Source organism: Equus quagga, chromosome 5 (genome assembly GCF_021613505.1).
Source record: "Equus quagga isolate Etosha38 chromosome 5, UCLA_HA_Equagga_1.0, whole genome shotgun sequence".
Taxonomy (NCBI): Eukaryota; Metazoa; Chordata; class Mammalia; order Perissodactyla; family Equidae; genus Equus; species Equus quagga.
This window is the reverse complement of record NC_060271.1, coordinates 11771993-11784969: the sequence shown is the minus strand read 5'-3', so window position 1 is coordinate 11784969 and position 12977 is coordinate 11771993. Positions and strand designations below refer to the sequence as shown.

The 12977-nt window shown below is 47.8% G+C and overlaps 1 pseudogene; it reads right to left on the bottom strand.

Moving 5' to 3' along the window:
• Window positions 1-241: 241 nt before the first annotated feature.
• On the bottom strand, window positions 242-6662 carry LOC124239208 (cytochrome P450 4A11-like; annotated as a pseudogene).
• Window positions 6663-12977: the final 6315 nt, after the last annotated feature.

The following is a 12977-nucleotide window of genomic DNA, read 5'->3' as shown; positions in this document are numbered from 1 at the left end:
CCAGAATACACTGAACTTTGGAACAGCCACTGTCACTGATTGTGGCAGCCACTGGGAAAGTCAGTGGGTCAAAGTCCTTGTGGCATCCCCAGAAATGCCACCTTTCTTTTGTGTAGAGACACACACTTCCTTCCCAACACACCGACAGACAAGGGGCATAATGCAGACACCATATGAACATAAGAGGTCGCAAACATCGGCTGTGCACCCAGTGACACTCCTCCCTCAAGTATTGGAAGTCTCACCTTGATCCTCCTGAGAAGGGCCCGAAAGCGTGGCTGTGTTGAGCAGGACCCAGTACCATCCGCGAAGGATCAAACACCTGCAGAGAGAGCCCCAGGACCAGGACAGGTGGGGTCAAGTCCCTCCTTCCAATCCACGAAGGGACAGGACTGCCTGAGGTGGGAGTGGGAGGAGTTGTTGGTCTGGAGAGATCATCCCATCCCTTCCTCCCGCGACCATCACACCTCTGGTTCGGCCACACCTCTGGGTTGTGGTGAAGGGCATAAAAGGAGAGCACAATCGTGAGTCCTGTGGGGCGAAAGCAGAAGAGAGCAGACTGATCATACACCTGGGGTGGGTCCCTGTCCCTGTGGCAGGAGGGGGCATGTGCATGCAGGAAAGACGTGAGAGCCACTTCCCATCACTCTGAGTGGAATGAGCCTGCTGCAAGAGAGGTGGGGTGGATACGGCAAAGCTCATGTGCACAGATTAGGAGGAGATAACCAGGACCCAGGATTGAGAAGCAAGAAAGAATTGGGGGCTTACTTTTTGGAGCAACTCAAATGACAACTCATGTTTATCAGGTGCCATCCATGAGCCCTTGCGGGGGGAGGTCTATGCATTAACCCATTGAATCCTACATCCATCCTGCAGGAAAGGATCTCGTAGGCGCATTGTTCAGATGAGGCACCTGAGCCTCAGAGAGACTGAGCGACTTGCCTATGATCACACAGGTAGGATGTGGCAGAGCTGGGCTTCAAATCCAATGGAAGGTGGGCCAGAGGGTTGTCTCCAACTGTGGCAGGGGTCTCACATCTGGTAGTCAGCTGCTCTCTGCCTGTGGGGGTCCTCAGATACTGGGCGATCTGATCCATGACAGTGGATTCCCTGATCTCCCTCATTTGCTTAGATCCCATAAGGAAAGAACCACATCTCCCCCGACCCCTGTCTGATTGTCTCTCCAGCCCTCATATCTCAGGGAATTTGCATATTAGGGCTAATTACCTAGCCCACATTCAGAGGCTAGCATTTGTTTATTGAATTTTGCTGGGTTCAATGTGTGTGCTAGGCATTTCACATACCTCATCCTAACTACAATGTAAGTATTGATTTTCCTGAGGGGAAAACAAGACCCAGAGAGGTTCAGAGCTGCTCTAGGACACATAGATATCTGACCTTCCTTGTTGCACTCTTGCAGAGTGCTCAGGTTAGGGAACGTGATGAAGTTCACACCTCTGGGTAAGGAGCATCCATCAGGGATGTTGAGGGGCTTGCTGAGCTCTGTGCCAATGCCTGGTACCCATGGAAAGAGTTGGAGTGCCTCCTTGATGCACATGGTGGTGTCAGACAAGTGGTCCAGGTGGTTCCTAAACCAAAGCCCAACCTGAAGGGCCGGCAGTGTCCGGGCAGACCAGGGGCTTCTCTAGCTGAGTGGGCAGGGCTCTCCCATCTCTTGAGCACTCACCAGCTGATGGAGGCACCATCCCGCAGGAGGCTCTGGATCTCCTCCCGGAACCTCTGCTGATGCTCGGGGTGCGTGACAAGAGCATAGAGGATCCAGGAGATGCCACTGGCTGTGGTGTCAGGGCCTTCAAACATGAACATGTCCACCTCAGCACGAGGTCCTTGTCAGACAAGCTGCTCACATTCTCCATCTGGGGAAAGCACGCTGAGAGGTCAGGGTTTGTCCCTTCTTCTGCTCTCCTGTGCAAAGCCTCAGGCCTCGCCTACACACACTCACTCTGGCAATGAGGAGGATGTCCAGGAAATCCAAGTGTCTCTTCTTCCTCCTGAACTTCTCCAGCTCTCCCTCTTTCTGCAGGTGAGACATTCTCAGCTTGATCCCTTGGTCTGTCCCAGAACAGTGGTTCCCAGGCAGAGCTGGAAGCTCTGGCTGCTCAGATGCAGCAACCCACAGTAGCCCCATCTTTCCCCTGCCCCAATCTTGGTGCCAAGTTGATCAGGATGAGTCTAGCATTGGGCGTGCACATTAGGGGTGAGAGCTCTTGCATCATCTGATTGCAGGTCAGGCCTCCTCTCAATAGCACAGCTCATGGAGGCTCTGCTTGAATGCTGCTGGAAGGGTTCTCATTCAGCTATGACCAAGGTGGTGCCACTTGTAAATCCCTGCACAACACCTGGCACAATGATATCTCATTTCCCACCCCCTGCTCCAGGTGTGGGTGTGTCCTAGTTCCTGAAGGGGTGGCAGGGGTCCGAGCTCTGCCTGAGAGGTCAAGGGTAGTCCCCTTGGGATGTGTCTGATGAAGGAAGGGAGCAGCCCAGGAGCTGGAGTCCAACCTGTGTGTTCCTGGGCGAGCTGGCAGGCCTGGTGGCTCCAACATCCATCAGGGGTCAACCTGTAGATGATGTCATTCTGGATGAATACATTCCTCATCCGTGGAAAAACAAGATTGTTCAGGTGCCCAATGACCTGGATGTAGGATTGGGAGTCCCTAAAAGAAGAGGATGCAGAAGAGACTAGAGTAGAGGCAGGCCTCTGACTTGGGGGTGCAGTGGGGCTCTGGGTGGAGGTTTCCTTAGTCAGTGGGGACAGGCATTAGTCATTGCTGTCCTATAGCCCTTGAGACCCTCAGTCCCTCATTATAAGTGGCGTGGGCAGTCAGGCTTCTACCTTTGCCCAGGATCAGTGATCTGTGGCTGAGTCAGGTTTTGGTCTGGGATGGAATCTGACCATTGTTAGGGGTTCTTGGCAGAATGTTGTTTTTTGCGCTGTAAGCTTCCAAGCTGCCCCAGTGCCACTCAGGTAAGTCCATATCGTTGGTAAGAAAAGGCCCCGTGCAGCTGAAGGGTGATCACTGACCTGTCTGTTTTGACGCTGCCCTGGTGGCTGACGGCATACTTCATGATGGCATCCAGGGTCATCATGGAGACGTGCCCAAAGATGTCCAGATGTGAGTCCTGGCTGATGAGCCCCTCCCATTTGCCCTGTGGTGCAAGGAGAACATTGATCCTCCTGTGCTCCCCAAGAAGACCCATGATGACAAGGCCAGGCTCTCTCTCTGTCTATCTAAATAGGTTTTAGAGATTTCCTCTCTTTCTAAACAGATGCATTATAGCAAATTAAGACTAAGCAAGTGTTTTTGATGTGAGGTCTATTTTTTCAGAAACGTTATTTTTTAATTAATAATGATCTCTCATAATAGTCTGAATTCGTATTAATTTTAGGCACCATTTACAATGATAAAATCCTTTTGGCAGAGCAGAAAACATGGTTTCTCAGGTGACAAAAGGGGAATCTTCCCTGTCTTGTGGCTAAGCTAGAACTGAGGGACAGGTGAAGTCCAACTTTAGGGAACAAATGTGTCAATGGAAGAGAAAGCCTCAGGAGTTAATACTTGGGGCATTTAAGGAAAGATCATCAGGGACTTCAATTCCTTTCATTCCTCAGATGTTAGCTTGAGGACAGCTGGTGCGAAATTCCAGTCCTGATAGGAGATGATGTGATGGCAGGACCTGATTCTGATCGGTGGGTGGGGCCCAGGCAGTATAGACCTGAGAGTGTCTTAGGGTGTAGACTTGGTCTCCATTTTCTTCCATGGAGTGTCTCAATGCCATGCGGAAGCCCTGGGCTCCAGGCCAGAGCCCACCTGAGTGACATCCTGGCTTGGCCACCTTATGCTGAAGCTGCCACTGACCAGGCCCACAGAGTCAGCTTGTGCTATCCACGGGGAAGGACCCTTGCTCTAGTCCATGGGGATGAAGATGTGGCGGTGGGAGGAGAGCCCACCTTGTATCCACCATGGCCCTCCTTTCCCTTGGCAATAACCAAAGTGTGGATCCAAGCTGGTGTGTAGGTACTCTCCTGTTCCATCTACTTGGGGGAAGCTCGGTCTCAGAATAAAATCTGAGTGGATTATTCTGGGCGCCTGTGTCTGGTGGATGTTTGACAGACACATTTGTCATGAGTGGACTATGTAAGGTTTTTGTGTGTGAACATGTGCAGGCTAGAGAGGAAAGGACTTACCAGCATCACCCAGACTCAGTCAGCCATGAGCCCCATGTAGGGCTTCAGGGTATCATAGTGGAAGTCTGGGGTCAGCATCCGCCAGTGCTGGAACCACATCTGCCCATTCAACCAGAGCAAACCATACCCTCAGCTTGTGACGGGTGTGTGTGTGAAGGTAGGAAATGGGATCAGAGTGATGACTGCAGACAACTTTGGAGGAACCAAGGATGTCACAAGAAGGCTCATCATGGATAAAGACAGGAAAGGCCAGTACACTTCAGGACTGAGAGTTTTCCCAGATGGCTGGTACATAGGAAGTGATTATGACAGCTATGAGATAAAGGCTGAAAAAGACTAGGGGCAGGTCATAGACGGACTTCAATAAAAGTCAGGCTGAGATCGTCTGTGAGGACTGATAAGTGACGTGGAAGAAGCTGAGCTTCAGGAGGGCTCTCACAATCTTTAGGAAGGGGGAGGATCTTGTTACAAGGAGAGAAATGAAACTTGATCCAGAGATGAGGGTGATGACATGGTGGCGGGGCGCCTGTTGTTCTCTGTGAGCCAAACAGATAGCTCCTGGCAAACCAAACTGGCAGGTGGACTACAGTCCTAGTTAGACAGACTTCCCAATCCAGGGTGCCAGGAATCTGCGATATCCTTGAGACATTGGGTCTGAAAGGTAAGGAAGGGCATTACAGGAGGCTGGAGGGGACCAAACAATGCCTATGCCACCTCTCACTTGCCTCCCATCCCTACCTGTGTCTGTCTTCATAGTCACTGTGGGCTCAGGGTGGCAGACTCGGTGTCCTAGCAGCAGGACTCCCACAGGACCAAGACGGTGAACCTGCAAGAAACATAGGCTCTCTCCTCAGTGCCTGAGAAAAGACAGAAGCCTGTGGTTTTCCTCCAGTTTGTGGCTCAGCCATCCCATGAGAGATGAAGCCAATTAGAGACGCCAAACCCAAGTCAGTGTGCAAGAGAAATTGTCTTTCAGATCTGGGGCAATTTACGTAACAGATCATCTTCACTTGGTTAAAAATGAAAGAAAGAAAGAAAAGAAAAACGAAATTCAGTCCCACAGAGCTATTTAAGCCTTCAGTTTAGGCAAATAGTATTGGCCTTAGGTTGGTTTGTGTGCTGGAACAATGCTTGTAAGAGTCAGGTATTGATGGCTGAACTGCGAGTCTCTTCTGGAATTTCACTGACCCAGGGGCATGGACCCAAGAGAGAAGAGATGCTCCAGCTAGGATGCAGGTTTTACTCTCACCTGATCTCCCCAGGATCACCTTCATGTAGTCAGGGTCATAGCCCAGGAGGGTATCCTTATTTCCCCACAGTTTACCTGTAATATCTGTGATGTCTGTGCGGCAACCTCGCTTCCCCACAACCAGTGAGGACAGGCACCCGGGAACTTCTCTACCCATTTCATTAACTGTTGAAGCTCCTCACCATTTTCAAACTGTCCCCAAGAGAAAGGTAAATCAATAAAACCCTTCTCGTTCCAGGGCTGGAGTGGGGATGAAGGGCAGGATGGGCACAGGGAGGTAGTTCTAGATCTATCAGCAGAAGGAAGAGTTTAGAACAAGAGTTTTCACAGGACCTGGGCTCTGCTCCATACTTTGCGCGCTGTCCAAAGTTTGTCCTAAGGCCAGATTCTGCCTCATTGTTGATGAAGCTGTGGGCCCTTACCCTGAACTGCCTAGAGAAATTAGGTCAGACATGGACTCCATAGTGTACAAAACTTTTTCACAGACTTAATATATTAGAGTTATTGCTCGAAGTGTGTCCCTCTCAAATTCATGTGTTGAAGTCCAAATCCCCAGTACCTCAGAATGTGACTTTATTTGGAGATAGGGTCTTTACAGGGGAATCAAGTTTAAGTGAGGTCACTAGAGTTGGCCCTAATCCCATATGACTGTGTTTCATACAAAGGGGAAATTTGGACACATAGACAGACACACATTGAGAGAAGATGATGTAAAGATATGGATGGAGAAGTGAGTGATTTACTAGCCAAGGAGACAGCCTGCAGCAGATGCCTCCCTCCCTGCCTGCACAAGGAACCGACCCGACTCATTCCTTGATTTTGGATGTCTACTCTCCAGAACTGTAAGACACTAAATTTCTGTTGTTTTAGCCACCCAGTTTGTGGTGCTTTGTTATGGCAGCCCTAGGAAACTAGAACAATTATGTAATGCTGAAGGCAAACCCCAGTAAGGGATGGATTATTACTTGATCCTGTTTCACTGAAGAATGAGGAAACTCACTGAAGGTTGAAGGTTATGCCCAGGTGAGCTGCATTTCAACCCAAGCTTGCTGACCGCAAGGTGACCTTCCCAGAGGTTCTGAAGGCTCCCTGGGTGTCTCCATTATCACATTTCTCCTCGATGTTCTCATTGCTGTGCACCACGTTGGCAAAGTTACCATTAATATCTGTGATCTCTGTGTTCTTGAGGCCAGCATAGAGCATGGTTCATAGGAATTATGCCTGACTTTCAAAGAAGGAATTAGTGCATGAAGGATTGAATGAGGACATGTAGGACAGTGAATGAGTGAGTCTTCATTAAAATTCTTGTTGCAAATGACAGATATAATCTTGAGCTAATGTAAGATAAAAAAGGGACAAAAGATATCTGAGGATCCAGGGGTGTCTCATGGAGCCCAAGGGCAGGGGGCAGCACGAGTGTGGAAGGGGCAGAACCAGAGACTGGAGAGCTGCCAGGACTGAGTCTCTCATTCTTTCTCTCTGTACATGCATGCATTCATTCTCTCAACAGATAGTTATTGAGGCTCTATCTTGTCACAGACATGTTTCTAGAAGTTGGTGATATAGCCACGAATAAACAAACAATGGTCACTGTCCTTTGGAGCTGGGTCTCTGCCGTGGAGAATGGCCATTGTGCCCTCCTGGGGTTGGCACACTACTGTCCTACCACATGTCATGTCTGAGTGGCCCTGTGACTCCTACTCTGAGAATGTGATTGTAATATCATGGCCAAGGGGTCCCTTTGCTACAATCAATGGTGCCTGGGGTTAAATAGGTCTTTCAGAGGCCCAGCCTTTGTGGGGGAAGAGATCTCAGAGCAGGTGAGCTGGGCAGATATCCCAAAGTGTTTCTACTACCATGAATGCAAAAATACATGAATGAGTAGACGACTAGCTGGAATCACTCATTCATTCATTTGATAACTATGTGTGGAGAACTTACTTTGTGTCAAGTGCCATCCACATCGCTGGAGATTCAACAGTGAATAACTCAAGTCCCTGCTTCCATGGAGCTTATGTTCTAGTGGGGGCAGGGGTGGCGGTGGGGCAGACAATCCTGCCCTTACCTGAGAGGCATCTTGCTTGAATTACTTCGGAAGGCCTCTCTGTGGTCCAGGTCATGTCCATCACTGGTGCCGCCCTTCTCCTTGGATGCAGTGCAGGGACTGACCAGTGGTAGCCTCTTACCACACCAGCTATGTTACCTGGTCCTCTAGGATCCCCTCATAATGGCCAAGCAGTGGCCTAGGGACCCTTTTGAGCACAGCAGCATGCCTCCTTTCTGATTGCTTGGTGCCCAAGAAAGTCAGCTTCCTGAAAACCCTGCCCCTTGGCACTGTCATTAGTTCCCCTCAGGGACCCCAAGGAGCAAAGCTCTGTTCTGCCTGTCCATTCTCCTCTCTGGGCCATTCTGGTGCCCACTGGTCTGTCAGCTCTCCTGTCAATGGCTGCGGCTGCTGTCTGTCCATGAGCAGATCTGGCCAGAGCCAGTTGAGACTCTTACATCAGAGATGGTGCCCATGGTGGCAGAGGCAGTAACCATGTAGGCAAATACGCATGTCCCTCTGGGCTCCAGGCTGGGGCCACTCAGCAGGTAGTGCTCCACTGGAGCTGTCCTCCCCTGGCTGCTCCTGGGAACTGCACCCACAAAGGCACTGCCCCAAAGGGAGACACAAAGAGAGTAGGCTGACAGGTACTAATGGGGCCACACAGCCCATATCTCATGGGGGGGCTCTGCTGACAGAGCAGCTATGCCCGGAATAAGAGGGAGGACATGGGGAAATACGGGGCTATTTGGATCCCGAAGTTGAGTCCCCTTTCATAGTTCCTGCTGGATTTTGCCCCTATTTAATGCAGTGAGTTTGTTAAGCCTACAAAATGCTTGTCCTTCACAGGCATTGATATTATTTGAAATCATAGAAATTAGAGTGAGTGGAACTGTGACCCTTGTCTGTGCCTGACCCCATTTGAAGATTATAATAACTCACTTGAGTACCAGTATGGTCATCACTCCCAATTTACAGATGAGGAAACTGAGGCAAAGCGTGGGCATTCAAAGTATGTGGCAGAGCTGGGATGTGAATGCAGGTAGCTTGGCAACAGAGCCCATAGGCTTAACTGCCCCACCTGTCACTTGACATCTGGCCTGAAAGATTAGCTTCAGCCTAATTACAAGGGGCATTCTAATTCCTGACTCAGCCAACAAGAGAGGTATTGAATAAATGAGAATCTCTGTTATAAGAGCAAGAAAAATTGGGCTGCAAGGTCTGTGAGGCCAGCAGAAGGTGAGAGGTGACTCAGCAGCAGGAGGGCGCGTTATGTAAAGAGCGATGATCTGCTTCCTGGGTCTGCCTATCAGCTCATGGCCATCCGTGTCCTGAGGAAGTCACTGGAGGAAGTTTTACTGGTTCCGTATGTGAAGTCCTAGCTCAGAAAGGTGACAACTGCATCAACAAAAGGTCACAATTTCTCCAAATCAAGAAATCATCTGGAGTCATCAGTACAACCGTTTGCGTGAACAGACTGGGCTTTGGCTGTCTCTCTGTGGCTGCTGTAACAGTTCCTGTCTGGACTCCCCTCTGCTGATCATCGCCTGGCCTCCTTCTCTGAGAAGAGAGAAGCCTCAGCTCTCTGCAACGCCCCACCTCCTGAGGCTTGTTCAGTCCACAAACCCCTGGTGAGCCCTTATCCATGAGGCCCCTCACCATGCTCTGTGCACTCCTCCTCAGGGATCAGTGCTAACAGAGCTGCCTGGGGAGGCACCGTCTGTTATCCAACCTGCAGGCTTCTCCTTGCTCTGTCACTCCACACACCTGGGTCAAGCATCCCTGTGTGTCACGGTCTGTGCTGGGTACTTGGGCACAGGAAGGGGGATGACATCCTCAACCCCAAGGAGCTCACAGTACAGGGGTTTGGGGATGAGAGGTGGGAGGCAAACAGACTCTGTTTAGTGGTGCCACTCAAATGTCACTATTCCTTATATTGGCCATCCTGGAAACCTTCTCACTCACATGTGCCAGTGACTTCTCAGGGTTTTATCAATGAAATCACCAGTGTGGAAAATTCCCCAGTCTTGGGGAAACCACCCGTTGGCCCCCTACACTTGACCTCACCCTCCTAGACTGGCAAGTGAGCCTCTTTTCCTGTGACATGACATCTTAGATTCCTGGCTATGGTTTCCACAGGGCAGGGACCCACAGAGTAATGTCTGTGTTAGGGCCAGGTAGAGAGGTTTGGGTTGAGTGACTTGGGCAGAGAAGCATCTAGAAGCCTGTTCTTTGAGAACAGCTGAGGGTGCTTGGCCTGGAGGAGGGGAGACTCAGGAATGAACAGTCACTGTCCTAAAGTGCAGGGCTGCCAGGACAGCCTTCAGATCTACCTAAGGAAGGGTTGTCTGACAGACCTGAGAACACCAGCACGGGCTCCCTGTGAGGGAGTGAGCTCCCCGGACTTGGATTAGGAGCAGAGACTTGAGAGGTAAACTGGGTTTCCCCAGGGACCATGTGCTCATCACACAAGAAGGCCCCATTTACTCCTGACTTGCTGTTTCGCACACCTAACCTCTCACTCCCATCACCCTTCTCCTTTGCTCTACCTTTTGACAGGTGACTCATCACACAACCGACGGGACCAGAGTTCTTTTCTTTCTCCCCTAAATCCTGGGCTCCTGTGCAACTCCAGGGCATCTCACTACTTACATCTGTTCAGGCCAATCTTCCCCTAGTTCTGTGATAGTTTCCGTCTCCCTGTTTTTCTGCACTCAGGACTCTTCGACCCTGACCCTTTCCCTTACTTGGCTCACCACCAGGGGCTTTTCACCAACACCACCTGGGGCAGTCGTGGAGAGGGCTTTGGAGTCAGGGAGCCTGGCTCTGAATTCTGGTTGTAACTCTTTCTTTCCCTCCCCGAGTCCTCAATTTCTTCTGTTTAGTTGGGCTCATAATGCTTGGTAATCGCTAACATTCAGAGAGCGCTTGCTATGTTCGGGGCACTGAGCAAAGAACTTTATGTGTTTTCTCCCACAAAACCCTACACAACAGATTTTTTTTAAAAAAAATTCCCCAATTCTACATGGGGAAACTGAGGCAGAAAGAGGTTCACTACTTGCTCATGGTCACCCTGTTGGTAAGAGGTGGAGCCAGGATTACACCCCAGGCAGTCTGACTCCAGAGACTTGGCTGTTATCTGTTAATGTAGAGAGATGCTTGTTGGGTTGAGCTTCCAGTCCATACATGGTGGCCCCCCAACTTTCCAGGGTGTGTTTCCTGTTTGCTCTGTTTTAGCCAGTGTTTCCAAGCAGCAGGAGAGTGTTTCAGGTTGTCAGCTCCACATATTGGCCTAAATGCGAGCCTCACAATCCAGGGCAGTTATGAGAAAGTGTCGGGTTAAACATGTGGCTAGATGTATCAGTCATTGAAAATGATGTTTCTAGAGGATTTTTAATGATATGAGGAAATCTTATAACAAAGTGATCAAAGCAGAATGTACAACTGTGTGTAGAGTATGAGCTGAACTCTTAGAAAGTTGTGCTGGCCGTGGTCAACAGTTATTAACCAGTAAGTATCTTTCCCATCCATTTGCTGTCCACACACACAAACCAAGGACTCCTTGATGGTGGTAACTAGGTCTCATACCTCCTTATGCTCCCATAGCATGGAACACAGCACTGTGCCTACTGACGGTGCCGAGAAATACTTACTGGTTTGATGATTGAAGAAAGGAGGGAATGAGGAAAATGTTGGACTGCTTGGATCACCATCTTGAACAGACCAGGTTCAGTGCTGGTTGCCATATTTTAAAAGGAAATTAGTATTTTGTTCCTGGATGATTCCTGGTTCAGTTTATAGGCAACAGAAAGGCAGAGGAAGGGGGCAGTCAATCTCAAAGGCAGCAGCTTGAAGCAATTACTCCTGTAGGTCAATCACCCAGGCTCTTCCTGTTTTGGTTTGGTAAAGTTGGGTTCTGTGGTTCTTGTGCACGTCAATATCCAGTTTTCCCAGCATCGTTTGTTGAAAAGACTGGCTATTCCTCACTGAATTGTTTTGGCATCTGTGCTGAATATCAATTGACCACATATGTGAGTGTTTATTTCTGGGTTCTCTGTTTTTCCCTTTTGTCTATATGTCTATCCTTATGCGAGTATCACAGTGGTTTGATTACTATAGCTTTGTAGTAAGTTTTGACATCAGGAGGATTTCAGAAAATCAGAAATAAAACCAACTTTGGCCTTCTGTTTTGAATCAGTTTTGACTCTTTGGAGCCCCTTGAGATTCCGTATAAATTTTGGAATGGGTTTTTTTATTTACGTAAAAATCATCATTGACATTTTGATAGGGATTGTTTTGAGTCTGTAGATTGCTTTCAGTAGTATTGTCATCTTAATATTAAGTGTTTCAATCCATTAAAGATAGAAAGTCTTTCTATTTTTTGTGTCTTTAATTTCTTTCAGCAATGTTTTATAGTTTTCAGTGTACAAGTATTTCACTTCTTTGATTAAATTTATTCCTAAGTATTTTTTTGATGCTATTGCAGATGGATTTTTAAAAGTTTTCTTTTCAGGTTGTTCATGGCAAGTATATAGAAATAAAACTGATCTTTTTTGTGTTAATTTTGTATCCTGCAATTTTGCTGAGTTTGTTTGCTAGTTACCTTTTCTTGATTCTTTAGGGTTTCTTCATATAAGATCATATCATCTGCAAATGCAGATAATTTTACTTCTTCCTTTCCAATTTGGATGCTTTGCATTTTATATTCTTGCCTAATTGCTCTGGCTACAACTTCCAGTACTATGTTGAACAGAAATGGTGAAAGTGGGCATCTATGTTTTTCCGGATCATAGTAGAAAAACTTTCAGTCTCTCACCATTGAGTATGTTTCTAGCTTGAGTTTGTCATGAACAGCCTCTAGCATTTTGAGGATGTTCCCTTCTCTAATTTATTGAGTATTTTTATAACAAAAGGGCATTGAATTTTGTAAAATACTCTTTCTGCATCAATTGAGATGATCATGTGGTTTTTTCCCCCTTCATTCTATTATTGTAGTGTATTACATTGATTGATTTTTGTATCTTGCATTCCAGGAATAAATCCCATTTGTTCAAGATCTCTAATCCTCTTAGTATGCTGCTGAATTTGGTTTGCAGGTATTTCATTAAGAAATTTTGCATCTATGTTCTTAAGGAATATTGACCTGTAGCTGTCTTTCCTTGTGGTATCTTTATCTGGTTTTGGTATCAGGGTAATACTGGCTTCATCAAAAGAGTAAGGAAGTGTTCCTTCCTTTTCAACTTTTTGGAAGAGTTTAAGAAGAGTTGGGGTTAATTCTTCTTTAAACATTTGATACAACTCACCAATGAAGTCATCTTGTCTGGGCTTTTCTTATTTGAGAGGGTTTTGTTTACTGATTCAATCTCCTCACTAGTTACAGCTCTATTCAGATTGTCTACTTCTTCTTAAGTCAGTTTGGTAGATTGTGTTTCTAGGAATTTATCAATTTCATGTAGGTTATCTAATTTGTTATA